General features: G+C 41.1%; 1 long non-coding RNA gene and 1 pseudogene across 2 annotated transcripts in view; both read left to right on the forward strand.

Moving 5' to 3' along the window:
- Positions 1-743: 743 nt before the first annotated feature.
- LOC105487889 (uncharacterized) overlaps positions 744-26359 on the forward strand; it is a 550215-nt gene continuing 524599 nt past the window's right edge. The window contains exons 1-2 of one of the 2 annotated variants that reach the window (XR_011621439.1): positions 744-1827; positions 3705-3821. This is a non-coding gene — a long non-coding RNA (uncharacterized lncRNA). The remainder of the gene's footprint in view (positions 1828-3704; positions 3822-26359) is intronic. The other variant, XR_011621440.1, reaches the window with a different exon arrangement.
- Positions 15539-23926, forward strand: LOC105487977 (small ribosomal subunit protein eS7-like; annotated as a pseudogene).

Consider the following 26359-nt stretch of genomic DNA (forward strand, 5'->3'; position numbering starts at 1 on the left):
GTGTCTTATAAATATTATATTTTTAAATCCTGGGATAGGAGTACATTTCTGGACCATTTACAAAACTGCATTCTGTTCAATGAGTTATTACAGAGACAGGGAAGTTGATGAAGTTAAAAAGATCATCATGCCATGATGAATAGTACACAAAAGACATAATTAGCATGAAAAAAATTCAGCTTATTCAAATAGAACTGTAGTTACTCTAATGAATAAATGATCCCTTGATTATACTTTCAAGTAATACCAAGTCTAAAAATGGTTGTTAAACCAATGACTTCTAAGTTTTAATTGATTTGGAATGAATATGTTGACCTCCATTATCATAAGCCAGATCACAATGTAGTTGAGATGCCCACTTTCCCACTATTCCTAGCCCTGACCTTGGCTAAACTGCTCAACTCTTTGAGCCTCAGTTTATTTTTCTGTAAAATGGGAGCAATCGTAAGAATGTCAAAGGATGCGAAAAGGATAAAATATTTTGTCCTTTATCAAAGGACAAAATAATTTATCCTTTATCTAAGGATAAAATAATTTATCCTTTATCTAAGGATAAAATAATTTATCCTTTATCAAAGGATAAAATAATTTATCCTTTATCAAAGGATAAAATAATTTATCCTTTATCAAAGGATAAAATAATTTGTCCTTTATCAAAGGATAAAATAATTTGTCCTTTATCAAAGGATAAAATAAATAAAGTTTAATAAATAAAATAACAACATACAGTTTGGAACTTGGAACATCAGGGAGAGGTGACAACATGCTAGCAGGCGTCGCTTGCTCTTGGCGCCTCCTCGGCCTCGGCATCCGCTCTGGCTGCGCTGGAGGAGCCCTTCAGCCCGCCGCTGAGCTGTGGAGGCTCCTCTCTGGGGCTGGCCGGAGCCGGCTCCCTCTGCTAGCTGGGAGGTGTGGAGGGGGAGGTGCGGGCTGGAGCCGGGGCTGCATGCACGCTCACGGCCGGCGCGGGTTCCGGGTGGGCGCGGGCTCGGTGGGCCTGCATTCCGCGCGGCCAGCCAGAGCTTGCGGTGCTTGATCAGGGGAGGAGCTCCCTCTGGGCTGCGCGACTGCCCGCTAGCCTCAAAGTCCGTTGCGAGTGCTAGTGAGAGGTGAAGCCTGCTGGGTTTCTGGGACAGGTGGGGACTTGGAGAACTTTTCTGTCTAGCTAAAGGGTTGTAAATGCACCAATCAGCACTCTGTGTCTAGCTAAAGGTTTGTAAACGCACCAATCAGTGCTCTGTGTCTAGGTAAAGGTTTGTAAATGTACCAATTAGCACTCTATCAAAATGGACCAATCAGCTCTTTGTAAAATGGACCAATCAGCTCTCTGTAAAACGGGCCAATCGGTAGGATGTGGGTGGGGGCCAGATAAGGGAATAAAAGCAGGCCACCATAGCTAGCCCGGGCTACCTGCTTGGGCCCCCATCCAGGCTGTGGAAGCTTTGTTCTTTTTCTTTTTGCAATACATCTTACTGCTGCTCACTCTTTGGGTTTGCATAGCCTTAATGAACTGTAACACTCACCATGAAGGTCTGCAGTTTCACTCCTGAGGCCAGCCAGACCATGAATCCACCGGAAGGAAGGAACAACTCCAGACGCGCCACCTTTAAGAGCTGTAACACTCACCACAGAGGTCTGCAGCTTCACTGCTGAAGTCAGTGAGACCACGAACCAAACTCCTGACACACCGTCTTTGAGAACCGTAACACTCACTGCGAGGGTCTGTGGCTTCGTTCTTGAAGTCAGCGAGACCAAGAACCCACCGATTCCGGACACAATAGTTGTTTGAAAATATTTCGGTTTCTATTTCCTGAAGGCAGATATGTTGTAAGTATTCTACGAATGTTTGCTGGAGATGTTGAATTCTAATATTGATAAGCAAAGAAAGATATATATTAAAATAAAAGGAGTTATTTGGTGTTAAGTAGTTTAGTCTAGAGCTGCCTCTTTACATATTTTGAGTTGAGCCTAAAGATTTCGCTGTACATCATGAACTATAACCTAAGTGGAGGTGTAAACAGATTGTAACCTACTCTTGTGCCAATCACCGAGTTTTGGCCAAAGGGTGCCAACTGTTCAAACCATGTTCAAATAAGGTAAATACCTGAACTGTCACGAGTCCAGCTGTTTCTATACCTCACTTCTGTTTCCTGTGTGTCACTTTTCTTTTTCTGTTCATAAATCTTCTTCCACCCTGTGGCTTCTCCGGACTCTGAGCCTACTCTGGCTCTGGAGGCTGGCTGATTCATGAATCATTTGCTCAATTAAACTCTGTTACATTTACTTTGGCTAAGGTTTGTCTTCTAACATTGGAAAGAAAGCTGAAACCTTTCAAACTTTACTCTTGAATCTTCTTTTCCTGGTCAGAGAACTCTTCAAGGGTGGATGTTCTGGAGTGACCAATTATTTGTCTAATTGCTTTGTTTCTTTCCTGACCAGCTAGGCTAAAACACCTCTGATAAACAGGCATACAGGCCCCCCCGCTCCCACCACCCCATAAATAGGACTGGAGGTGAGAAAGGCAGGGAGTCTGCACTTCCCCCTTCTGATCTGTGCGGGGGAGATTTCTGCTTCAGGGGATGTGGAGGAGACTGGTCCCGTCCTGTTTTAGTCTTCTTAGGTTAATCTTTGGCGGGGGCAGCAAGCTGCCTCTTCTAATCTGCCTTCCAAGTGCATGTAGTGGTTCATGGCACTGCTTTACAAGAGGAATGGGTGGAGCACTTGTACATTTTTAACTTACGAAGTCCTTGTGAGCCAGGCACAGCCTCTCATGCCTGTAATCCCAGAACACTGGGAGGCTGAGGTGGGAGGATCACTTGAGGCCAGGAGTTGGAGACCAGCCTGGGCAATATAGTGAGACGCTGTTTCTACCAAAACCAAAGAACAAAAAAGAAGAAAAGAAAAAATAACTAGCTGAGTGGTGGCACACACCTGGAATCTTAGCTACTCAAGAGGCTGAGGTTCGTGAATTGCTCAAACCTAAGAGGTTGAGGCTTCAGTAAAGCTGGCTATGATCATACCCCTTCATCCAAGCCTGGGCAACAGAGAGAGACCCTGTGTCTAAAAAACAACGACAAGAAAGTTATTGTGAAACCCTTAGAAGAGACAGTACTAGAGCTTATCAGTATCTGGTTTTTCTTTCCTTCCTGGGTCCAGCACAGAGGATTACGTTGCCTACCTCCCTTGCCAGTAGGTGGAGCTGTGTGTCTAGTTTCACTTCAGAGCCCAACCATAGAACATACAGATGTTCAGACTGCCACTCTCTCTCTTCAATCTTGTCTTGAGATGTTAGAGCCACAAGGCAAGGGACATGTAGTTTGCTGAGTTACTGCATTGACCTCAGTTGTCCTGGAGAGCTGCCCAGACATACAGTAGATGTGGCAAACATGAAGAGTAAACTATTATGGTATGAAGGCACTTAAATTTGAGGGCTGTTACTGCCTCATAATCCAGTTTATTCTGACCAGTTGAGCCTCGTGGGGAGGGTTTGAAATGGGGTAGAAAGTATTCTGTGCTACCAACAAAATATCCTAAAACTATGCCAAATAGTCTACTGGTAAATGATGGGGAACCAAGACTGGAGGTGGGAAATGAGGGGAAGGAAAACAATGAATCTGGAAAAGCTGCGACAGAATTACTGTCTAAAATAATGATCAATCACTTTTTCTGGGTTTTAAGCTAGCCTGTAACCTTCTGCCTTCCAGGATTCTCAAGTAAATTCTATACCTTTGCCTGTCTCAAAGGAATCTCCTTGAAGACCATTGTTTTTGAAATGCCTTGAAGATGGCTCACAGCAGAAACCAGTTTGGCACTTGTCTGTTGTAAGTAATGATAATCATATGACTTTAAACTATCATTCTTCCTTCACTTGAAGTGAACAAATTTGAGTCAACAAATAAGGATGGGAGCTTACATGAAGTGACTGTACTTGGCTGTGGGGATACCAAGATGAAGAAGGAATGCTCCTGCCCTCCAGGAGCTCACAGTCTAGTGGGAGGGAACAATGCAGGCAAAACTGGCTACGGAACAAGTTAGCCTGGGGAAGGGCTTCAGTAGAGGCATAAACAGAAAAAGTCAGGGTCCAGAGGGGGAGAGATCTCTGTTCTGTTTGTGGGGGAGGGGTCTGGGAAAGCTGTATTTTAAGTTAGTACTTGAAGGATGACAAAGATCTTGACGGTTTTCTGTGAGGTATGAAAAACCGCCAGTGTTGTATCTCTAGCTTCAGGAATTTTATTCCTATGCTGCAGAAAAATCCAGCTCGGCAGATGTGTAATTTAAGCATTTTCAAAGCCCATATAACCAGAGATCTGGGCTAATGGGAAAATAGTCATAACATTGCCACTAAATGCAATGACTTGATATATTTTGCTCAATTGCCCTTATTAATTATTCATTAATCATTTTTGCTTCCTGCACTAAAAAAATCTTGCTGCAGAATTTTACCCACACATATACACACCTAGTTTTTGGCCCTTGGCAGCCTTCCTAAGTGGAGAGTATTTTCCAGTTGTGGTTGTTGACATGTAGATTTTGAAATTCAACAACAATGGATGCATATAAGAGGGAGAGGAGACTGAGAAAGTATCCTCCATGACATGCAAAGATCAATGTTTCTTACAAGGTGGTCCTGGCTGGGTGTGGTGGCTGATGCCTGTAATCCCAGCACTTTGGGAGGCTGAGCTGGGTGGATCACCTGAGGTCAGGAGTTCAAGACCAGCCTGGCCAACATGGTGAAACCCTGTCTCTACTAAAAATACAAAAATAAAGAAAAGGAAAGAAAAAAAAAATTAGCTGGGTGAAGTGGCACGCACTTGTAGTCCCAGTTACTCAGGAGGCTAAGGCAGGAGAATCGCTTGAACCCGGGAGGCAGAGATTGCAGTGAGCCAAGATCATATCACTGCACTCCAGCGTGGGTGACAGAGCAAGACTTCAACTAAAAAAAAAAAAAAGGGGTCCCTAGAGCACTATTTTTGGATGAATGAATGTGGTATAAAAAAGGATTATGTGGTGTGTTTTTTGTCATTGTGCCAACTATCAATTTATCACCTCAGCTCCAAATTCACCCTTTTGTTACTAGCTCCACAGTGAAGCCTTAAGCATTGCTCTTTTGTAGCAAGCATGGCATTTAAGCTTTGTCAGTAGAGGAACACTGGAGAAACATTGCAGGAGGAGGGAGATTCTCTTCCTGCTGGCTGCAACCACACCTTTTCCAATAGGGTCTGAATCCCAACCTTGGGGAGGCCCCAACTTCCAAGTTTGCTTCTCCTTGGGTGTTCTTCCTTGGACCTGGAGTATTCTTCAGTGTTCTTTTCACATCTCTATAGTTACTCCCCTGTTGTTTTTATTTTATTTTATTTTTTTGTTTGAGATGGAGTCTCATTCTGTCACTCAGGCTGGAGTGCAGTAGTGCGATCTCGGCTCACTGCAAACTCTGCCTCCCGGGTTCAAGCGATTCTCCTGCCTTAGCCTCCTGAGTAGCTGGAATTACAGGCACCTGCCACCACGCCCAGCTAATTTTTGTATTTTTAGTAGAGACGAGGTTTTGCCATGTTGGCCAGGCTGGTCTCGAGCTTCTGACCTCAGGTGATCCACCAACCTTGGCCTCCCAAAGTGCTGGCATTATAGGCGTGAACCATTGCGCCTGGTCCCCTGTTATGTTTAATAAGGGTTTATCTTAAACTCTCCCTGTTCAAGTTATTGTGTAGCTCCTGTCTCCTCATTGAACTTTAACTGATCGAGTCAGGATAGGTGTTAACAACGGTTCTCAAAATTTTATTATCAGGACCTCTTTCTACTCTTAACATTATTAAAGATCCCAAAGAGATTCTATTTGTCTAGGGTATATCTACTGATATTTACAATATTAGAAAGTAGAACTGAGACATTCAAAAAACAATAAAATTCCTGAAAAATGATAAATGAATTACATGTTAAAGAATATGGAAATATACCTACTTTTTCAATAAAAAGAGTATTAGTTAGAAGAATAGTATTGTTTTACAATTCTGCAAACAGCTTTCATGTCTGGCTTAATAAAAGATTAAGGATTATCATATCTGCTTCTGCAATCTGTTGTGATAGGTTGTTTAGCTTGAAATTTGTGAAGAATATCTAGCATCTCACAAATATGTAGTTGCATAGGGAAGAATATTTAAGTAGTCTTTTTAGATAATTGTGGGTATTCATCTTATGCTGCACCAACATTCAAGTGGTAGTTTTTATGACGTTGGCTGCAATGTGGAATCTAAAACTAAAATTCATTGATTTATCTTGCACTTTGAGTGACTTTGCACATGCATTGGTCACTGTGAAAATACTGGTTCATTGAGTTAGTAAGATCTAGATGTTGACACATTTTTTTGCTTTAAAAAATAATTTCAATAGATTTAGGGGTGTATATGTGCAGGTTTGTCATGTGGATTTATTACATGACACTGAGGTTTAGGGTGTGAATGATCTCATACCTAGATAGTAAGCATAATACCCAATAAGTAATTTTTCAGCCCCTGCCACCTTCCTTCTCTCCCCTCGCTAGTAGTCCCCAATGTCTATAATATGGTTATTATATCCATAATCTCATCTTGGATTGTATATACCCAAATCTCATCTTGAATTGTAATCCCCATAATCCTCACAATCCCAACCGTGTCAAGTGACAGACCAGGAGGAGGTAATTGAATCACAGGAGAGGTTTCTCCCATGCTGTTCTCGTGACAGTGAGTAAATTCTCATGAGAGCTGATGGTTTTATAAGAGGCTCCTCCCCCTTTATTTGGCACTTTTCCTTTCTGCTGCCTTGTGAAGAAGGTGCCTTACTTCTCAAGTTCTGCCATGATTTTAAGTTTCCTGAAGCCTTCCTGGCCATGCTGAACTGTGAGCCAATTAAACCTTTTTCTTTTATAAATTACCCAGTCTTGGGCAGTTCTTTATAGCCATGTGAAAACAGACTAATACAGTATATTGGTACTGCAGAGAGTGGGGTGCTGCTATAAAGATACCCCAAAATGTGGAAATGACTTTGGAACCGGGTAATAGGCAGAGGTTGGAACAGTTTAGAGGGCTGAGAAGAAGAGAGGAAGATGTGGGAAGGTTTGGAACTCCCTGGAGACTTGTTGAATGGCTTTGACCAAAATGCTGATAGTGATATGGACAATGAAGTCCAGGCTGAAGTGGTTTCAGATGGAGATGAGGAACTTGTTGAGAACTGGAATAAAGGTGATTCTTGCTGTGCTTTAGTAAAGAGACTGGTGGCATTTTGCCCCTGCCCTAGAGATCTGCAGAACTTTGAACTTAAGAGAGATGATTTAGAGTATCTGGGAGAAGAAATTTCTAAGCAACAAAGTGTTCCAGAGGTGACTTGGGTTCTTGTAAAAGCATTCTGTTTTATGCATTCACAAAGAGATGATTTGAAATTAGAACTTCTGTTTAAAAGGGAAGCAGGGCATAAAAGTTTAGAAAATTTACAGCCTAACGATGTGTTAGAAAATAAAAACCCAGGGCTGGGCGCGGTGGCTCATGCCTGTAATCCCAGCACTTTGGGAGGCCAAGGCGGGTGGATCACGAGGTCAGGAGATCGAGACTATCCTGGCTAACATGGTGAAACCCTGTCTCTACTAAAAAAAATTACAAAAAAAATTAGCCGGGCGTGGTGGCAGGTGCCTGTAGTCCCAGCTACTCAGGAGGCTGAGGCAGGATAATGGCGTGAACCCGGGAGGCGGAGCTTGCAGTGAGCTGAGATCGCACCACTGCACTCCAGCCCGGGAGACAGTGAGACTCTGCCTCAAAAAAAAAAAAAAAAAAAAAAAAAAAAGAAAAGAAAAGAAAAAAACCCGTTTTCTGAGGAGAAATTCAAGCCAGCTGCAGAAATTTGCGTAAGTAATGAGGAGCCAAATATTAATCACCAAGAAAATGGGAAAATGTCTCCAGGGCATGTCAGAGGTCTTCATGGCAGCCCCTTTCATCACAGGCCCAGTGGCCTAGAAGGGAAAAATGGTTTTGTGGGGTGGGCCCAGGGCCTTGCTGCTTTGTGCAATCTCAGAACTTGGTGCCCTGTGACCTAATTATGGCTAAAAGGGGCCAACATACAGCTCAAGCTGTTGCTTCAGAGGGGGAAAACTGCAAGCTTGGGAGGCTTACATGTGGTGTTGAGCCTACAGGTACATAGAAGTCAAGAACTGAGGTTTGGAAACCTGCATCTAGATTTCAGAGGATGTATGGAAATGCCTGGATGTCCAGGCAGAAATTTGCTGCAGGAGCAGAGCCCTCATGGAGAACCTCTCCTAGACTAGTGTGGAAGAGAAATGTGGGATTGGGGTCCCCACAGAGAGCCCCCACTGGTGCACTGCCTAGTGCAGCTGTGAGAAGAAGGCCATCGTCCTCCAGACCCCAGAACGGTAGTTCCACTGACAACTTGCACGGTGTGCTTGGAAAAGCCACAGATACTCAATGCCAGCCCATGAAGGTAGCTGGGAGTGGGGGTGCGCCCTGCAAAGCAACAGGGGTAGAGCTGCCTAAGGCTGTGAGAGGCCACCTCTTGCATCAGTGTGACCTGGATGTGAGACATGGAGTCAAAGGAGATCATTTTGGAACTTTAAGATTTGACTGCCCCACTGGATTTTGGATTTGCATGGGGCCTGTAGCCCTTCATTTGGGCCAATTTCTCCCACTTGGAATGGGTGTATTTACCCAATGCCTGTACCCCCATTGTATCTAGGAAGTAACTAACTTGCTTTTAATTTTGCAGGCTCATAGGTGGAAGGAACTTACTTCTCTCAGATGATACTTTGAACTTGGACTTTTCTGTTAGTGTTAGAGTGAGTTAAGACTTTGGGGGACTGTTGAAAAGGCATGATTGTGTTTTGAAATGTGAGGACATGAGATTTAGGAGGGACCAGGGATTAAATGATGTGGTTAGGCTTTGAGTCACCACCCAAATCTCATCTTGAATTGTAATCCCCATTATACCCACGTGTCAAGGGACAGACCAGGTGGAGGTAATTGAATCATGGGGGCAGTTTCTCCCATGCTGTTCTCATGATACTGAGTGAGTTCTCATGAGATCTGATGGTTTTATAAGAGGCTCTTCCCCCTTTACTCATCACTTCTCCTCGCCACCTTGTGAAGAAGGTGCCTTGCTTCCCCTTTGCCTTCAGCCATGATTGTAAGTTTCCTGAGGCTTTCCCAGCCATGCTGAACTGTGAGTCAATTAAACCTCTTGCCTTTATAAATTACCCAGTTTCAGGCAGTTCCTTATAGCAGTGTGAAAACTGACTAATATAGTCTATTATTCCATGTCTATTATGTCCATGAATACCTGATGTTTAGCTCCCACTTATGAGACTGTGTGATATTTGATTTTCTCTTCCTGTGCTAATTCACTTAGGATAATGGCCTCTAGTTGCATTCATGTGGCTGCAAAGGATATGATTTTATCCTTTTTTCTGAGTGTGTAGTAGTCCATAGTGTCTATGTACTATATTTTCTTTACCCAATTCACCTTTGGTGGGCACCTAAGTTGATTCCATGTCTTTGCTATAGTAACAGTGTTGCAATGAACATAAAGAGTGCATGTACCTTTTTTGTAGAACAGTTTATTTTCCTGTGGTTATATAATTAGATGTCTGGGTCAAATGGTAATTCTGTTTTAACTCCTTTGAGAAATCTCCAAACTGCTTTCCAAGTGGCTGAACTAAGTTACATTACCACCAACCGTATATAAGCATTTCCTTTTCTCTGCAGCTTTGCCAGCATTTGTTATTTTTTTTACGTTTTAGTAATAGCCATTCTGACTGGTGTGAGATGGTATCCCATTGTGGTTTTGATTTGCATTTCTCTGATGATTAATGATGTTGAGCAATTTTTGTATGCTAGTTGGCTGCTTGTATGTCTTCTTTTGAGAAGTGTCTATCATGTCCTTTGTCCACTGTTTTTCTTTTTGACATAGGGTCTCACTCTGTCATACAGGCTGCAGTGCAATAGTGTGATCAGGGCTCACTGCAGCTTCAGCCTCCTGGGCTCAGGCAGTTCTCCCACCTCAGCCTCCCAAGTAGCTAAAAGTACGGGCACATGCCACCACACCTGGCTAATTTAAAAAATATTCTTTCTTTTCTTTTTCTTCTCTTTTTCTTTTTCCTTTTTTGTAGAGATAGGATGTCACTATATTGCCCAGGCTGGTTTTGCCCACTTTTTAATGTGGCTATTTGGTTTTTTGCTTGTTGAATCACTTAAATTCTTTACAGACCCTGGACATTAAACCTTTGTTGGATACATGGTTTGCAAATATTTTCTCCCATTCTGTCGTTGTCTGTTTACTCTGTTGATAGTTTCTCTTGCTGTGCAGAAGCTCTTTAGTCTAATTAAATCCCACTTGTCAATTTTTGTTTTTGTTGCAGTTGCTTTTGAGGACTTAGCCATAAATTCTTTGCCAAGGCTAATGTTGAGAAGAGTATTTCCCAGGTTTTTGTCTGGGATTTTTATAGTTTGAGGTCTTATATTTAAATTCTTAAGTTAATTTTTTTGTATGTGGTAAAAGGTAGGGGTTCAATTTCATTTTCCTGAATATGGCTACCTAGTTATGTCAGTATTGCTTATTGAATAGGGAGTCCTTTCCCCATTGTTTATTTTTGTGGTGTCTGTAGAAGATCATATGGTTGTAGGCATGTGGCTTTATTTCTGGGCTCTCTATTCTGCTCCATTGGTCTATGTGTGTGTGTTTGTACCCTGCAGTATCATGCTCTTTTGGTTACTGTAGTGGTATAGCGTAGTTTAACAACAGGTAATGTGAAGCCTCCAGGTTTTTTTTTTTTTGGCTGTTTGGACTCTTTTCTGGTTCCACATGAATTTTAGAATAGTTTTTTTTTTTCTAATTCTGTGAAAAATGATGTTGGTAGTTTGATAGGGATAGCATTGAATCTATAGATTGCTTTGGGTAGCATTACCATTTTAATGGTATTGAGTCTTCCAGTGCATAAGTATGGAATGTTTTTCCATTTGTTTGTATCATCTATAATTTCTTTCAGCAGTGTTTTGTATTTCTTCTTGTGGAGATCTTTCATATCCTTGGTTGGATGTATTCCTGGGTATTTATTTTATTTTATTATTTTATTTGTGACTATTGTGTATGAGATTGTGTTCTTGTTTGGCTCTCAGCTTGAACATTATTGGTATATAGAAATGCTACTGATTTTTGTACACTGATTTTATATCCTGATTTACCAAAATCCCTTTTTCAGTTCTAGGGGCCTTTTCGTGGAGTTCTTAGGTTTTCTGGGTATAGAATCGTATTGCCGGAGAAGAAAGATAATGTGACTTCTTCTTTTTCTATTTGGATGCCTTTTCTTTCCTTTTTTTTGCCTGAGTGCTCTTGCTAAGACTTGCAGTACTATGCTGAATAGGAGTGTGAGAGTGGGCATTCTTGTCTTACTCTTGTTCTTAAGGTGAATGCTTCCAGCTTTTGCCCATTCAGCATGATGTTGGCTGTCAGTCTGTCATAGATGTTTCTTATTATTTTGAGGTATGCTTCTTTGAAGCCTAATTTGTTGTGGCACATTTTCTTTTCTTTGTTTTGTTTTTGTTTTTGTTTTTGTTTTTTTGAGATGGAGTCTCGCTCTGTTGCCCAAGCTGGAAGCTGGAGTGCAGTGGTACAATCTTGGCTCAGTGGTGCAACCTCTGCCTCCCAGGTTCAAGTGATTTCCCTACCTTAGCCTCCCTGTAGCTGAGATTACAGGCACGCGCTACCATGCCCAGCTGATTTTTGTATTTTTAGTAGAGACAAGGGTTCGCCATGTTTGCCAGGCTGGTCTCGATCTCCTGACCTCAAGTGATCCGTCCACCTTGGCCTCCCAAAGTTCTGGGATTACGTGTGTGAGCCACCATGCTTGGCCCACATTTTCTTATATAATATGAAAAAATCCACATTCATTCACATTACCACTGATCTCATTAGGAAAACATTATTTAAGTATTAGCAGCTACCAAGCTCACAGTGTCAGATAAAAGTTTTCCAAAATGCTAAGATTCACTTGAAAATCTGAAGTTTATCATTAGCAAGAATATGTTTGCCAGATAATTAAGTCTGAATAACTGTAATTTGTCTGTCAGTCATCCTTATAAATAAGAAATTTTTTAAAAATGGAAAAGTAGCTAATTCAGTTTGTAGCTCAAACAATCATAAGTATTTTTTCTCATGACAAACCACAGTATTTTGGTATGTAGTGAAAGAGCTTTATGTCTACATTATATTTCATCACAAAGAATATTAAGAAGATGTGTACTCAAAAGTGAGATTTAAAAAAATTAGTCTTTTTTTTCTGTTGCATTAAGTGATAAGGCAAAACTTACATTTTATTTATTTATTATTGATTTTATTTTTTAATTTTTGGGGACAAGGTTTTGCTCTGTCACTCAGGCTGGAGTGCAGGGGCATAATCATGTTTCACTGCACCTCAAGCTTCCAGGCTCAAATGATCCTCCCACCTCAGTGTCCCAAGTAGCTGTGACTGCAGTGATGCACCACCATGCCTAATGTTTTATTTATTAAAGAGATGGGGTCTTGCTATGTTGCCCAGGGTGGTCTCAAACTCTTGGGCTCAAGCTATCTTTCTGCCTTGGCTTCCCAAGGTGCTGAGATTACAGGCATGTACCACAGTTCCTGGCAAGAACTTTTGCATTTAAAAAAAGCTATGACTGCATGGGGGTGAAAACTACAATGGCTATTAGGTATAGTTTGGTAATCTACTATGATTTGTGACAAGGACTAGACATTTTACCCATTGCTATAGTTTGGATATTTGACCCTCCAACCCTCATAATGCAAATTTGATCCCCAGTGTTGGAGGTGGGGTGCAGTAAAGGTGTTTGGGTCACAAGGGTGGATTCCTCATGAATAAGTTAAGGCCTTCCTTGGGTGGGAGGTGAATGACTTCTCACTCTGTTAGCTCCTGAGAGAGCTGGTTATTTATAGAAAGCTTAGAAACTCCCCTCTCTTTTGCTTCCTGGCTACGTGATCTCTGCACAAGCCAGCTCCCCTTCTCCTTCCACCATGAGTAGAAGCAGCCTGAGACCCTCACCAGCAGATGCTGGTGTCATGCTTCTTGTACAGCCTGAAGAACCATGAGCCAAATATACCTTTTCTTCTTTGTAAATTACCTAGTCTCAGATACTCTTTCATGGCAACACAAATGTATGGAGACCCACCATTACTTTTACATCATTCATGTAAATGTAAACATGATGAAAAAGGCAAACAATGTCCCAGTATTATTAATTGCAAACATAGTTTTGGCTGGGCACAGTGGCTCATGTCTATAACCTCAGCACTTTGGGAGGCTGAATGGGTGGATCAACTGAGGTCAGGAGTTCAAGACCAGCCTGGCCAACATGGTGAAACTAAAATACAAAACCTAAAAATACAAACTAAAAGTACAAAAATCAGCCGGGTGTGGTGGTGTGTACCTGTAATCCCACTTACTGGGGAGGCTGAGGCAGGGGAATCACTTGAACCCAGGAGGCGGAGGTTGCAGTGAGCAGAGATTGCACCATTGCACTCCAACCTGGGCCACAGAGTGAGACTCCATATCAAACAAAACAAAACAGAAACAAGTTTTGACTTAATGGATACCATGAAAGGGTCTGAGGACCCACAGTTTGAAGACTGCACTTTGAGAACTGCCAGGCTAGTTATGCTGTGATGACAAATGACGGTGGAACTTCAGTGGCTTAAACAACAAGGACCTATTTTTTATGCATACAACCTGTTCATGGTGCCATGACTGCAAGTTTGTTCTACATCATCTTCACTCCGGGACTCTGTATGTGGACTAGGCTGCTTCTGGAATATTGATGACTGCCCTGGCAGAGGGAAAGAGACAAGAGGAGACGTGAGCTGACTCTTAAAGCTTTGCCAGACATGACAACAGGAAGTGATATGAATCACTTCTGCCCTTTCACTTGAGTTCATCAGTGTAGAAATGTATATTCTTCTTTTAGTGAGAGAAACCGGAAGCACGGCAAACAGTGTACAACCTAATGCAGTGGTCATAGAAGATTAGAAAACAACTGGGCGCAGTGGCTCACGCCTGTAATCCCAGCACTTTGGGAGGCCGAGGCAGGTGGATCACGAGGTCAGGAGTTCGAGACCAGCCTGACCAACATGGTGAAACCCTGTTTCTACTAAAAATACAAATATTTGGCCGAGTGTAGTGACACACACCTGTAATCCCAGCTACTCAGGAGGCTGAGGCAGGAGAGTCACTTGAACCTGGGAGACAGAGGTCACAGTGAACCGAGATCGCGCCACTGCACTCCAGCCTGGTGACAGGGCGAGACTCCGTCTCCAAAAGAAAAAGAAAAAAAAAGATTAGAAAACACTGCATAAAACACTCCTTTCCTAGAAATTCACAATAAACAAAGGCATAAAAAGACATGAGGAAATCCTGCAGTAAGGAAACACTGTGCACTTGGTTTAATTAAGGATAGGGCTACTGAGAGGAAATTTTAGATTTAAGATCTGATGCTCACTGCCCCCTTCCTGTTTGACCCTTTGCTGGTCCTGGGCGGAGAAAAAGGCAGCCTCGACCAATCCTTTCCCATGTACTCAACAACAGGTTAAAGAACATTGGGATCATTACTCAGTAACTGGCCAATTGGGCTCAGTGACTGACCAAATGAGACTCTCTTCAAGACTTTCCTTATTATTACCCACTCCTATGCTGGTGCACAAGGACGCTGGATGGATTCGCTTGTGTACTCAAAGAGTGTTACTGATACAGAAGCGGGGAAGGGAAGTGCTGGGAAGGGAAGGGCGTGGTCTTGGCTAGGGCTCCACTCCTGGGCCCCATGCCCATGGACCTAGATGACGAGAGTCATTTCTGTTTTCCTGCCCAAATGTTGCATTTCCCAAGACCACCCTGGGCTGCCACACCCCCATCTGGTGCCTATAAACCCCCCTGAGACCCTAGCAGGCAGAGACACTTGTGGCTGGAAGTAAAGAGGAACACATTGGCGGAAGAACACCCAAGTGGTTGGACGTTGAGAGGTCGATGAGGGGAGCACACCTAAGAAAGAGCACACCAGCTGGCTGTCGACCGGTGGAACGGCTCAGAGTTTGGATGGGATGGTTGGAGGAGAGCCTAGGCCACTGAGCTGCCTGACTCTGGGAATAAAACCACTTTCTCACTCCATCACCCTTCTGGCTCCCCCATCTGCTGAGAGCTACTCGCACTCAATAAAACGTTGCACTCATTCTCCAAGCCCACGTGTCCTCCCATTCTTCCAGTACACCAAGGCAAGAAATCCCGGGATACAGAAAGCCCTCTGTTCTCATGATACAGCAGGGGGGTCTAATTGAGCTGACTAACACAAGCCACCTACAAATGGCTAAACTAAAAGACCACCCTGTAACACATGCCCGTTGAGGCCTCAGGAGCTGTAAACATTCAACTCTATAAACACTGCTAAAGGTTGGGGACCCACCAGCCCATCTGCATGCTCCCCCTAGGGGTTTGAGCAGTGGGGCACCGAAGAAGTGAGCCACTCATCACATGCCCTGCGAGGGGGATAAGGGAACTTTTCCTGTTTTAACACCAAAACAAAGATTTGCCAGCATCACAGTTTGGGGTACTCCACTGGTGAGAGTGAATCTGAGCAGAAGGTGAGTATCAAACCTGTGTCAGAAGAGGTCCCAAGTTTCTGAGAGGGGCTCATCTTGGGACATTATTGTCCCCTGACCTGTTAGGGGTCACCACCTGCTGGTACCTAGAAGTCATCATAATTGTCTTTAACTATTTGGGACTGTCTTGAGAGGCCTCAACACTCAATCATTTTCTTTGTTGGTTAGACTCTGATCATAATAAATCTTGTGTATTGCCTATAGCCCAATTAAATCTTACTTTCATTCTAAATCCAAATTAAATTTCACTCCCATGCTGGCTGTTTTTTTTCTCATAGCTCTCTGCATTTTTTTTTTGTTTTCTTTTGTTTTGTTTTGCATTGCACTTACCACACTGTTATTATCTCCATATCTGTGTGACTATTTTCTATATGTCTCTAAAAGCTCCACGATGGCAGAGGCCATGTCTGTGCCTAGCTCAGTGCCTGATGTGTGTAGATTATCAATAAATATTCATTGAATGAATAAATGAGCAAATGAATGGAAGTCTACTCAGGAAGTGAGAGTTCTCTTTTGTAGATTTCCGTGGCATTTACTGTCTATACCATTTCAGTGACATTTACAATTGATTACTATCATCCTAATAAGTGGGCAATATATTGTTAGAAAACAAAACCCTGACCTTTGCAGATGGTGAAGGGATATTTGATAGCACAACCCAGTAAGTAATAATAGATTTGGTTTTTTTTTCATTTCAAAAGTTGGGAAGCTTAAGAACAGTTTGGAAAGTGTTCTCTTTTTACTAAAACCCATTGTTGATGTAGTCCTTGACCTGACAGCTGAGAGAAAGAGGCTGCAGCAGCAGGAAATTTTACGGAGTATGAGTGGAGAAATATGAGCCTCCATAAGTTCCACCAATGCACAGATCTATGAGGTATCAAATGAGGGGTAATAAAAACTACAGCTTAGAAATGTAGATGACGATGAAGCCTTTGAGCAGTGGCAGAGAAACAGAGAATGCTCCTCAATTAGCCAGTGAAACATGGTGCAAGGTAGCCTGACATGCCAGTAAACAGGGAACTTCAAAGAACACACACAACTGGATCAGGACTGGAACATTTCTTTCCCTAAAGATCCAGTAGTTCTCTAATGAGGGAAACTGCAGTTAAAGCCAGAATCACACTGCTATGGTTTCACTGTGTCCCCCAGAAGTTCATGTGTTGGAAACTTAATCCCCAATGCAACAGCATTGGGAGGTGGAGCCTAAGAAGCAGTGATTGGGTCATGAGGGTGGAGCCCTCATGGATGTATTAATGTCCTTCTTGCAGAGGCGGGTTAGTTATCACATGAGTGAGTTATTATAAAGCGAGTCTAGCTCCCATGCTTTCTCTATCTCATGCACTCAACTCTGCCTTTAAATTCCTTAAAAGCCAAAGATCTTTTCTTCTTCTTTGTTTTTATTTTGCATGGCATCCAGGAGAGTGGAGAGTTACTTGGGTTCAATAAGTGCTACACACACACACACACACACACACACACACACACACACACACACACATATGATTCAAAGTTCTGAATATTTATTTCTCCTCATTACCTCATTTATTTATATTTCAATAGCTTTTGGGGTACAAGTGGTTTTTGGTTACATGGATGGATTATCTAGTGGTGAATTCTAAGATTTTAGTGCACCTGTGTCACCCGAGTAGTGTACATTGTACCTAATATGTAGTTTTTTATTCCTAGCTCCCCTCCCACCTTCTCCCTTCCGAGTCCCTAACGTCCATTATGTCACTCTGTATGCCTTTTGATACTCATAGCTTAGCTTCCACTTATAAGTGAGAACATACAGTTTTTGGTTTTTCATTTCTGTGTTATTTCACTTAGAACAATGTCTTCTAGCTCCATCTAAGTTGCTGCAAAAGACATTATTTCATTCCTTTTACTGGCTGAGTAGTATTCCATGGTGTATCTATACCATATTTTCTTTATCCATTTAATAGTTGATGGCCACTTAGGTTGGTTCCACACCTGTGCAATTGTGAATTGTGCTGCTATGAACACATGTGTGCAAGTGTCTTTTTCATATAATGACTTCTTTTTCTCTGGGTAGATCCCCAGTAGCTGGATTGCTGGATCAAATGGTAGATCTATGTTTTGCTCTTTGAGGAATCTCCATACTGCTTTCCATAGAGGTTGTACTAATTTACAGTCCCACAAGCAGTGTATAAGCATTCCCTTTTTCCCGCATCCACGCCAACATCTATTGTTTCCTGACTTTTTAATAGTCACCATTTTTGCAGGAGTAAGGTGGTATCTCATTGTGGTTTTGATTTGCATTTCCCTGATGATTAGAGATGTTGAACATTTTTTCATGTTTGTTGGGCATTTATTTATCTTCTTTTGAGAATTGTCTATTCATGTCCTTTGCCCATTTTTAAGTGGGATTATTATTATTTTTTTCTTGCTGATTTGTTTGAGTTTCTTGCAGATTCTGGATCCTTGGCTGGATGTGTAGTTTGCAAATATTTTCTCTGTGGGTTGTCTGTTTACTCTGCTGGTTATTTCTTTTGCTGTGCAGACACTTTTTCATTAATTAGGTCCCCTTTATATATTTTTGGTTTTGTTGCATTTGCTTATGGGGGTCTTTGCCATGCATTCTTTGTCTAGCCTGATGTCTAGGAGAGTTTTTTCAATTTCATCTTCTAGAATTTTTATAGTTTGAGGTCTTATATTTAAGTCTTTGATCCATCTTGAGTTGATTTTTATGTAAGGTGAGAGATGAGGATCCAGTTTAATTCTTGTGGCTTGTCAGTTTTTCCAGCACCATTTATTAAATAAGGTGTCAATTCCCCAATTTGTGCTTTTGTATGCATTGTCAAAGATCAGTTGGCTGGACATATTTGACTCTATATCTGGGTTCTCTATTCTGTTCCATTAGTTTATGTGCTTACTTTTATACCAGTACCGTGCTATTTTGATAACTATAGCATTGTAGTATAATTTGAAGTTCAGTAATGTGATGCCTCCAGATTTGTTCTTTTTGCTTAGTATTGCCATTGCTATTTGGGTTATTTTTTGATTCCATATAAATTTTAGAATTTTTTTTTTAGTTCTGTAAAAAATGCTGTTGGTATTTTGATGGGAATTGCGTTGAATCCGTAGACTGCTTTGGGTAGTATGGTCATTTTCATAATATTGATTCTTCCAGTCTATGAGCACGGGATGGATTTCCATTTGTTTGGGTCATCTATGATTTCTTTCAGCAGTGTTTTGTAGTTTACAGAGATCTTCCACCTCCTTGGTTAAGTGTATTCTCAGGTATTTTACTTCAGTTTTTTTTTTTTTGAGATGGAGTCTTGTTCTGTCAGGCTGGAGTGCAGTGGTGAGATCTCAGCTCACTGCAACCTCTGCCTGCCGGGTTCAAGCAGTTCTCCTGCCTCAGCCTCTCAGGTAGCTGGGACTAGAGGTGCGTGCCACCACGCCTGGCTAATTTTTGTATTTTTAGCAGAGACGGGGTTTCACCATGTTGACCACGATGGTCTCGATCTCTTGACCTCGTGATCCACCCACCTCGGCCTCCCAAAGTGCTGGGATTACAGGCGGGAGACATTGTGCCAGGCCTACATTACTTTCTTACTTTATTTTTCAGCTGCTGTAAAAAGGGATTGAGCTCTTGATTTGATTCTCAGCTTGGTTGTTGTTGGTGTATAGCAGTGATACTGACTTGTATACATTGATTTTGTAACCTGATCCTTTACTGAATTCATTCATCAAATCTAAGATTATTTGGGGGAGTCTTTAGGGTTTTCTAGATATACAATCATCTCATCTGCAAACAGCGATAGTTTGACTTCCTCCTTTCCAATTTGGATGCCCTTTATTTTTCTCTTGCCTAATTAACTCTGGCTAGAACTTCCAGAACTATGTTGAACAGGAGTGGTGAAAGTGGGAATCCTTGTCTTGTTCCTGTTCTAATGGGGAATGCTTTCAACTTTTCCCCATTCAGGATGATGTTGGCTGTAGGTTTGTTATATATGGCTTTTATTACTTTGAGGTTGGTCCCTTCTATATCTAGCTTGTTGAGAGTTTTTATCATAAAGGGATGCTGGATTTCAAATGCTTTCTCTGCGTCTATTAGATGATCATATGTTTATGTGATGTGTTACATTTATTGACTTGTGTATGTTAAACCATCCCTGCTAGGTAAATATTTGAGATTTGTTGACCAGCAGATCATCTCTTTGTCCTTTTCAACTGCTCAAGCCTTTAAAATGGGCTGGAGTGATAGCTGCACTATGAAAAGCACTGTGTACATCATAAGATGGCTTAACAAACGCGTTTTCATTCCTGTCTTGGGCCTTGCTCAGGCAGTAATCCCAGCTGAGTGTAATCCCAGCTACTCGGGAGGCTGAGGCGGGAGAATTGCATGAACCCAGGAGGTGGAGGTTGCAGTGAGCCAAGATGGTGCCATTGCACTGCAGCCTGGGCAACTGAGCTAGACTCCATCTCAAAAAAAAAAAAAAAAAAATTCCCAGCAAAAGATCTGGAGCTGATTCTTACTGGTTCAACAAGAGTCATGTGTTCAACTTGGAACCAATCATTGTGGCCAGGAGGCTGCAGAGCTCTGATAGGTCAGGCTAGGAGGCGCCTGTCTCTCTGATGATCATGTGCTCTGGTTTGTAGGAGAGGGTCTAAGTTTGTGCCTGTTGTCTTTCTTGGGTGGTTTAGCATTTACCCTGATTTCTTTATTTTTAATAAAATGTTATTAATAGTGACATTAAAAATACATGGAAATGGGTTTGGTAGACCCCTACTTTGTATTTCCACCTTTTGCCATAGACGACTCCGGTCATATGAGAGAAACATGTAGTGAAGATGCTTGAGTTTAGTCCGTAGTTAAATCTAAAAGTCATCCAGCCGTGATGACTCTCTTTTCTGGACCCTGGCATAAAATAACTAATACCTGTTCTCAAGGGCAGTAAGCTGGATGCTTAGGGAAGAGCAGCTTGGGCTTGCAAATTCTTTTGGTCTTGGGCGGTAGTACACATTATATTCTCTATGCCGTGCACTCATTTCCTCCAAATGGCTTGCATTATAATAGAAAATAATCTGAATGTTCTTGCCACAGTGCTTTTGTCAATTACTGTGTGGTGAAATCTGTAACTATTTGTTTCATTGTTTAGTAATATTTTTTCTATTTTGCAATGACTTTTAATATTATTTTAACATCAGTGAGTTAAAAAATGTGCTTGTTTGTTGAAAAATTAACGAACGAATGTTAATTTCTCAAGAAAGCTGATCATAGGCCGAGTGCAGTGGCTCATGCCTGTAATCCTAGCATTTTGGGAGGCCGAGGCAGGTGGATCACTTGAGATCAGGAGTTCAAGATCAGCTTGGCCAATATGGTGAAACCCCGTCTCCACTAAAAATACAAAAATTAGATGGGCGTTGGTGGCGCGTGCCTGTAAACCCAGCTACTCAGGAGGCTGAGGCACGGGAATTACTTGAACTTGGAAGGTGGAGGTTGCAGTGGGCCGAAATTGCGCCACTGCATTCCAGCCTGGGGAACTGAGTGAGACTCAGTCTCAAAACAAAACAAAACAAACAACAACAAAAAACCACAAAAACAAAAAACCCACAAGAAAGTTGATGATAAAGGTTAACTTGTACAAGATATTTATTGACTTTATCATAGCTTTATCATAGGTATGGGAGAAGGCATAATATTTTCACTAACCACTTGAAAACTAGAAGGCACAAGTCTATGGGAGCATCAGGATCTACTTCCAGTGTTGGTAGTTATTTTAAGATTGTGACTTACAATGATAAATTAATACATGCCATGGCCATAGGTGCTTTTGTCTATCCCTCTGTGAATCACGACTCTTCCTTTTTTTTTTTTTTTTTTTTGAGACAAGAGCCTTGCTCTGTTGCCCAGGTTGGAGTGCAGTGGCCTGATCTTGGCTCACTGCAAGCTCTGCTTCCCGGGTTCATGCCATTCTCCCGCCTCAGCCTCCTGGGTAGCTGGGACCACATGTGCCCGCCACCACACCTGGCTAATTTTGTTTTTGTATTTTTAGTAGAGATGGGGTTTCACAGTGTTAGCCAGGATGGTCTTGATCTCCTGACCTCGTGATCCACCCGCCTTGGCTTCCCAAAATGCTGGGATTACAGGTGTGAGCCACCGCACCTGGCCGAATTATGACTCTTCTTCTAGATCAAGTGACTGCTCTTCTAAATTCAGTTTGCTCATTGTTTATACCAAGTCTTCTTGTGCAATACAAAAAGTAATACGATAGCTGTTAGTGTGTTGTCTCCATTAAAAAGAAATTTGCAGACAGTTAAATGGGTGCCAGCTTTATATCCATGTTCTGAGATGGTTCAGATAGAAAAGTTAACTTCTAGAATTAGTTAATATCTATATGGGTTTACATTGTTCACCCAATTATTGAAAACAAACTAAATTTGGAAATTTGTTCTATTAATGGTGAAACATTTGACATTATTATGGATGTTGTAGATTAAGTTAGAAAGATCAACATTGAAGATAAAATTATTTAGGGTAATAAATACATTTATAATTTTTGGAAAAACATGATGTCAGGGTAAAACAACTTTTGAAAACTAAATTTGAAACCTATCAAGGAAAATTGTACATGGAATTGGTTGTACTATACACATAATTCAGAAATGCATCCGAATAGGCTGTGATATTCTATGGATCAAAATAGAGCTTTCCTGTCAATTGTATATAATTTTTAAACATATGCATAATGACAAAACTGCAAAATTTTTGTAATTAAGCTGATGTTGGATTTAAAGAAATCTCTTCAGGCTGCTGGAATTTGAGAAGCCTTTTATAATACTTGGGCACCTTCTTAAGCCACAGCTCAGCAAAGAGGACTTGTTCAGTTCGAGCACCAAGATCGTGAATCCCAGCTGCAAGAAGCTGAATATGTTTGAGAGTAGCTCTTCCAGGCACTTCTGAAGCTGGAGATGAACCTCAGGCTCAGTTCAGGGAGCTGAATATCATGGCAGCCAAGTAAATTGAAGTTGGTGGTGGTCAGAAAGCTATCATCATCTTTATTCCTGTTCCTCAACTGAGTGTTTCCAGAAAATCCACATCTGGCTAGTACATGAACTGGAGAAAAAGTTCAGTGGGGAAGAATGTTTTTATTATTCAGAGGAGAATTCTGCCTAAGGCAACTCAAAAAAGCCATACAGAAAATAAGCAAAAGCGTCCCAGGAGTCGTACTCCGACAGCGATGCATATTCCCCTCCTTGAGGACTTGGTTTGCCCAAGTGAAATTGTGCACAAGAGAATCTGCCTGAAACTGGATGGCAGCCGGCTCATGAAGGTTCATTCAGACAAACACAGCAGAACACTGTGGAACACAGAGTTGAGACTTTTTCTGGTGTCTATAAGAAGCTCACTGGCAAGGATGTTAATTTTGAATTCCAAGAGTTTTCAGTTGTAAACAAAAAAGACTAAAGTATATCCACAGTAAACAAACAAAAAAACCAAAAAAAAACTCTTCTTCAGCCTGGCATACTTTTTTCCTTACTACTTATCAACAATTAGATATGGGAAATGTTTGAATCTACAGATAAGAGAGTCTATTCAAGCTTTCAACCAGTGTCATAGTGCATGCAGTTTTATGAAAATATTAAAAATGATCATTAATTCTTCAGAAAATACCCTTGACATTGTACTAGAGACAGATATGGTTAAGAAACTGATTGGGCCGGCCATGGTGGCTCACATCTGTAATCCCAGCACTTTGGGAGTCCAAGATGGGAGGATTGCTTGAGCTGAGGAGCTCTAGACCAGCCTGGGAAACATAGTGAGATCCCATCTCTATATATACACACACACAGTTAGCCGAATGTGGTGGTATGCACCTGTAGTCTCAGCTATTCAGGAGGCTGAGGTGGGAGGAATGCTTGAGACTAAGATTGAGGCTGCAGTGAGCCATGATCGGGCCCCTGCAGTCCAGCCTGGGTAACAGAGTGAGATCTTATATCGAAAAAAAAAAAAAAAAAGAAAGAAATTGATTGAAATACCTAATGATGTGTGAAGAATAATTATTTTGCTTATTTTTAATTTTCAGAAAATCAATATAAATAAAATTTGATGTCCCTCTTCCTCACCTCATATTTTACTCTAATGGTTGTGCATATGTTTTATTTTTTGGAAAAAATGTATTTTTGAAAATAGTTTTTGAAGAGGACTTTTCATAGGCCCATCCGTTTAATAAAATCAATTTATTGGTCACTACATAGTTCAAAAATTACATAATTACGATTTTAAAAACATTTATTCTCACAATGCCGTAAGTTTGAAGATAAATTATATGGTCATTCTAGGGATGAGAGTGATCAGTTCCACTGGATATCTACAAGCTGACAGTGAGGCATGAGGAACTCTGCAAAGGGAAGTAAAGATGATGGAATGGATGCTGGGCAGGCAAGACCAACTGTGTCTACTGGTACCCAAGTACCAGATCAGAACTGGGGTTTTCTTACCTACCTGTGATGATCCAATACTGAATTTCATTTTCCATTCTCCCTGATAACTTTTAAGTTATAACATTCCTTCCCCTTGTCCCTTGGTTCACCAGCTCCTCCATGCAGCTCCGAACAGCACAGCTTCCCAGCTTCCCTTAATCCCCTGATAGAAGCCGAGAGACAGTTCTTTTTAAACATTTCTAAAAGCTGCAACATGCTCACTCTCAATTCCCTCCAAAACAAATTCAGAAGGCTGAAATCATTGTTCTCAGCAAATTGGGTGAAAATGGAGCAAAGGCAGAAGCTTTCAAACAAAGCCTCAGGAAAAATGAGAAGAGACTGTAGAATACTGAATATGTAAGTAGAACTCTGTATTTCACACACTTCTCCCAGTATCCAACCCTGAAGCTTGTGTTTTTTTTTTTTTTTCATAGTTGTAGTTGCCAAAGCAAAGCAATCACTCCATTAATTATAAAGTAAGGGAAAAAATGGGTGTCGATCTTAACTAGTTCCCTTTTACTTGTTGAGTATTAATTGAAAGTTATTCTTCTGAAGACACTTAATTCTTTGGAGGCACTGTAGAAAATAATGTTTAAATATTCATTCAGAGTTAAGTGAACTCAGAGTTGAGCTTTTATAAACAGGATATTTTAAAATTGGAACTGGATTTTATGTAAGTGACAAAATGATTTCTGAGTTCTCTTTAGTTCTCATGGTTCAAGAACTCACTTGCTGATGTGCATGTCTAGGGTGGTCAGAGTATTTGTCCAATTAGTGCAAAGACAACGTGCTGCTCCCTTACCCAGAAATGCCCCTTGTAAAAGCAACATCCATTCATTCATTCATTCATTGATTCAATCACTCCTGGGCACTGGGATCTTGACTGTAATACTGTTGGACACCAACTGAGATCTAAAAATTATCTGGGTATAAGAATAATTTTAGCTAATGCTTATATAGTGCTGACTATATACAATATATTGTTTGGAATGCTTTATGCACATTAACTAATTTAATACTCAAACAGATTATTAGAGGGATACAATCATCATCATCATCTCCACTTTACAGTAGAGGAAACTGAGGTATAGACAAGAGAAATAACTTGCCCAGGTCGCTCATCTGGTGAGCAGCACAAGATTTGGACCCAGGCAACCTAGCTTTAGAGTCTGTGCTCCTGACTGCTACTCTATAGTGTTGCTATCAAAAATATTTTTTTCTGTTTACAGAAATATGTAAGGCGTCCTTTGGTGACTATAAAATAGTTCAGTTGAGAATGTCTATACTCACACATTGGAATAATAACTGGATACAGCTAGTATAAGCATACTTTTGTGCAAGAGATATGATACAGTGGGCCTTTGATATTTATCTACAATTCATTTTTAAAAGAATTGGTAAAAACCTTTATGTGGAAACAGCCAAACCTCTGTTCAGTTCAGTTCTGGATTGTTTTAAATTGTTTTAATTGTTAAAATTACTTTTACTTTTTTAGTGGGTTTCATGTATGTTTAAAAGTAAGGAATACCAGGTGTGCTATCTAAGCTCCACCACTAAATTATAAAACCTACAAAGCAAAATTGTACTTAGAGTTGTTTGCACAATGGGGATTATAGTAAAATGTGCTAAAAAATCAGTAAAGTGGGGGTATCTTTGTCATCTTTGCAGGGTTCTTGTGAGGGTTATAAGATACTATAGTCTCTTGACTTCAGGGCATTCTACAGCCTATTTCTTGATGTAATTTGGTGCCTAATGTAGTGTCTGTTTCATCACAGAAGTATAAAGGATATCAGTTGAATGTGAATGAAAGCGCCTGGCACATACTAAATTTCACTGGCTCTGAGAGCAATTTTTTGTATTTTAACTTCGGGATATGTCTCACAGTCAATAGAATGTTACAATAGATGTCAGCCAAATGGCTGTTGAGATGTAGTTGTCATTGCTCATAAAGCTGTGGACTTGGTCTTTATTCCAAGGTCTTTCAAGGAATGAATATAAATGCAGGTTTGTGTTTGAAAACTTTCCATTGATACCTCTTGGTAAAGGTAGTTTCAGCACCAAGACTTGCAGGATGGGTGTCAGTGGTTCCAAATAATACCTTCAGAGACGGTAGTGCAGCACTCTTTCAAGAAATGCTATATTATCACTGCATTTGATGGCACAGAGTGTGATATCATATGGGAAAAGAAAAAATAGACATTACCCAGTCTGAGTCAAAAAGGGATTTAGCAGAGTTTAACAC

This window comes from Macaca nemestrina, chromosome 3, assembly GCF_043159975.1.
Source record: "Macaca nemestrina isolate mMacNem1 chromosome 3, mMacNem.hap1, whole genome shotgun sequence".
NCBI lineage: Eukaryota > Metazoa > Chordata > Mammalia > Primates > Cercopithecidae > Macaca > Macaca nemestrina.